At 55.9% G+C, this 4,110-nt stretch overlaps 1 protein-coding gene across 1 annotated transcript in view; it reads left to right on the top strand.

The window, feature by feature from the left end:
• CACNA1B (calcium voltage-gated channel subunit alpha1 B) overlaps positions 1–4,110 on the top strand; it is a 198,063-nt gene that overhangs the window by 459 nt on the left and 193,494 nt on the right. The gene's annotated exons all lie outside the window — the stretch shown is intronic.

The raw sequence follows: 4,110 nt of genomic DNA, 5'->3' as shown, positions 1-4,110 counted from the left end.
CCGCCCCCCCCAGCCCCCCCCCCCCCCCCCCCGCATCCCACTCGGCCTCAGGACTGCCTGCCCCACTCCCTTTCCCAGTGAACCCTCTTTTTCTTTCCCCTGGAGGAAGTTTTTAACCTGCTCCTCCTTTCCACCTGCAACAGCCCTTCTCACTCTCTGCGGATTATCTTCTTTCTTGATTCACTGAGAAAGTAGAGCAATCGGAAGCCAGTCCTCATCCTCCACCCAGTTACCCTAGCAACCCACGTGTGCCTTTAGCCGTGCGGTCTGTTTTCCCAGGGAACACGCCCAAGTCCTGCACTCTCTTGCCTGGACTGGGCAACACACCTTCCCCGCACCAGCGTCGTCCTTCCTATCGGGTAATTTCAAATGCATATGAAGTCCGGTAACGTCCCCATCCTGAAAGAAACACTAACTCCTTAAAGGCCACGCCTCCGGTAGCTGTCCGGTTCCAGGTCTCCGTTCCCGTTTGTAGAAAACCTGGCTGCACCTGTTGCCTTGCTGTGCGCCGTTCCTCCTGAGTCATCCGTTTAATCCATTCCGCTCAGGCTGTTTCTTACTCTTCTAAGGAAACTGCTTTTATCAGGGTAACAGGTTCCTCTGTCTCGCTGATGATTGAGTGTTGTCCTTCGTCTCTCTGGATTGCTCAGCAGAATTTGCCAGATGACTGTAACCTCTCTCTCGACACATGCTCGTCCCATGGCCCTGGAAACTCTACTCTCCTGATCCTTCCCTCCCTCCATTCCCTGACTGCTCCTTCTCAGGCCCCTTTTCCTCGACTTGATTCTTTCTGATTTCCCTCCCCTCCCCCAGGGCTCTCTTCTCTCTGTGTGCTTGTTCCCTCAGTGATGACTTCTGATTCAGGCAGTGCTCTGGCAGGATGCCACCCTCAAGAGGACTGTCTACTGTGACTTGTGGGGGGTCTAACAAAACCTTGAGGGGGAGGACTAATAATTGGGCCCGGGCACCACTCCCAGGCTTGCGGCAGCAAGGAGGGGCTGTGGTCACCGGAAGAGGAAGGCAGGAGCTGGGACCTTCAGTTGAGGCTGATGGCCAACCCCAGGTGAGCCAGTAGGAGGGAGCCGGGGGAATACAGGCCTTGACCTTGCTCCCCACCAGCCAAGTACCACCGAGAGTGGGAGGTCGAGAGAGTGAGCTGGTGCAGTCTACAGAGCCAGCACACGGCACAGGGCAGACCGGGGCAGGGCAGCGGCAATGGGAGGGGCAGACACAAAGTAGTTAAGGGGCTTCCAGATCTGTGTCTGCAGCTGTCACCTGCCATGTGCGCACCCCCTGCAATATCTACTCAGCATCTCCACTTTCATGTCAAATACAAAATTATTTCCTAATGTCCACCCCTCATTTCCCAGATTCCGTGATGGGTACAGTCAACAGTCACTTAGGTCGACACTGAGGGCCCCCACCGCTCACGTCCCCTCACGTCTTACGACCAACACATCGGCCATTCGGCCAGCGGCGCGACAGAACAGCCGAGCGCGGTGCTTCTCGTCCAGACCACCCCACCTCTCCTTTGGACCGCTGTCAAAACCCCTGATGGCCGCCCGGTTGCGCTCAGTGACAGGACTCCCGCAGCCTCCGCAGCTAGCCTTCCCTTCACCTCACAGCCAAGGGAAGCTCCTTTATGTCTCGGGCCACCATGTGCCCACCGTGGTGGGGAATGTCAGCGCTGGTCCTCTTTGCCATGCGTTCACTTCCCCACCCCCTTGGTACACAGTCCACATCTACCCAGTAGAGTTTATTTTTAATGCTTCTTTATTTTTCTTTATTCTTTTCTGAGAGACAGCATGAGCAGGGGAGGGTCCGAGAGAGAGGGAGACGCAGAATCTGAAGCAGCTCCAGGCTCTGAGCTGTCAGCACAGAGCCGGACGTGGGGCTCAAACCCATGAACTGCGAGATCATGACCTGAGCGGAAGTTGGATGCTTAACCGACTGAGCCACTCAGCGCCCCTGTGTTTCTTTATTTTGAGAGAGAGAGAGAGAGAGAGTGCACGAGCAGGGGAGGGGCAGAGAGAGAAAATCCCAAGCAGGCTCCATGCACAGTGCAGAGCCTGATGTGGGGCTGCATCCCATGAACTGTGAGATCATGGCCTAAGCTGAAACCAAGAGTTGGACACTTAACCAACCCAGGTGTCCCTCTGATTTTTTAAACAAGTTTATTTATTTTGAGAGAGACAGAAAATGAGTGGGGGAGGGGCAGAGAGTGAGAGAATCCCAAGCACGCTCCGTTAGTCCAGAGCTGACATGGGCCTCCATCTCATGAACTGTGCTGAAATCAAGAGTCAAGATGCTTAACTCACTGAGCCTCCCAGGCTCCCCTGCCCAATAGAATTTAAAGAGGAATTTGCTGGGGAGCTGCTGAGAAACCTTTCCTTTGTTAGAAAAGGATATGTTTTTGTTTTAGAGAGAAAGCGAGAGAGAGAGAAAGAGGGAGAGAGAATCTCAAGCAGCCTCCCCACTTGGCATGGTGCCTGATGTGGGTCTTGATCCCACAACCCTGGGATCATGATTTGAGGCGAAATCAAGAATTGGATGCTCAACTGACTAAGCCACCCAGTCGCCTCCATTTGTTTATTTTTAAAAAATGGATGTTCTTGGGGCACCTGAGTGACTCAGTCGGTTAAGCGTCCGACTTTCGCTCAGGTCATGATCTCGCGGTTCGTGGGTTCGAGCCCCGCGTCGGGCTCTGTGCTGACTGCCAGCTCGGAGCCTGGAGCCTGCTTCGGATTCTGTGTCTCCCTCTCTCTCGGACCCTCCCCTGTTCGTGCTGCCTCTCTCTCTCAGAAATAAATAAAACAAAAAAATTTAAAAAATGGATGTCCTTTTTACACCTTTCTCTTTCTTCATTTGAGATGGTGATATAAAGATGGGATGCCTTGTGCCATGGCAGCCACCTTGGGCCATAAGAAGAACGAAGACAAAAGCTATACGCTGCAACCATGGGAGGGAGGAAAGGATGGAAAGAGTTTGTGTTCCCGAAATGGCGTACTTTATGCCTTTTTATTCAGCAAGGCTAAAACTGTACTGGGTAAGCCACAGCTGGGACTTGAGCTGCGAACCTCTGAATGCGTCCTGGGCAACACACACCCCGACCTCTGCAGTCTGTCCCCCACTCAGCAGCCAGAGGGATTTTTCAGACCAGGAGTCGTGATGGCCTCTCTCCTCAGAACTCTTCTCGGATGTCCCATTACACTGGGAACGGCAGCCGGAGCCCACATCCATCAGCACAGCTCCGAGATTGCCACCCTGGGCCCCTGTGCTCCGTCCTCGCCTCGCCCGGCACATCTCACTTCTCGACAGCATTCAGGTCCGCACGCGGATGATTTCCCGACAGAGGTCGTCCCCGACGTGGTGGTAGAAAAGCGTCTTCCACGGTCGCTTGCCATCTCGTTCCCTTGTTCTGTTCTCACAGCACCCACCGTGCGGTGTTGACTGGCCCTCCTGTGCTGGCGAAGGGGACGGGGTCCGACATTTGCCGTATCCCCTCTGCCACTCACCAGGACTGTTGTGAGGACCGAATGAACAACTCGTGTGTAAATGGAGTAGAACAGTGTCTGGCACAAAGCAAGCGTTTGCCACTCCTCGTATGAGAACGTCAGCTGCAGGAGGGCAGCGCTGGGGCCCTGCGCCCGGCCGGTGTGCGGCCGAGTCGCTGGCCGCGCGAAGAGCACGCGGCAGCCTCTCTCTCGTTTTTATCGGGTGGGTGGTGGAACAAAGGGTCTCTGAACTGAGAGTTTAGAACGGATTCGACGCGTGTTGACAGGAAGGCCTAGGAAACGTTCGAGGGCTGAGGGGCCCCAGGACAGAGTTGCGCACCCTGAAAACCTGAGAGCAGGGAGTTGGCATCTGTTAGGATGTCAGACTCCGAAAGGGTGGGGGGGCCCGGGAGCCAGCATCTTCTTGGAGGGCGCCGGTGGTGCCCGCGGGGGCAGTGAGGTGCGGAAAGAGACCAGGGGAGCCAGGGGGGCCTAACCCGCCGCGGTTTGGGCTGGGGCTCCTCACGGTACGGGACGCCTCCCGCTCCTGGGGGAGAAGAAGGGGTCCGCTGGGGCCGCTCAGCCCCGGCCGTCTGTCGAGGACGCCCGGCCCCAC

The sequence above is a fragment of the Crocuta crocuta genome, unplaced genomic scaffold, assembly GCF_008692635.1.
Source record: "Crocuta crocuta isolate KB4526 unplaced genomic scaffold, BGI_CrCroc_1.0 scaffold1013, whole genome shotgun sequence".
NCBI lineage: Eukaryota > Metazoa > Chordata > Mammalia > Carnivora > Hyaenidae > Crocuta > Crocuta crocuta.
Note: the sequence above shows the minus strand (reverse complement) of the source record. Positions and strands in the feature narration are given on the sequence as shown.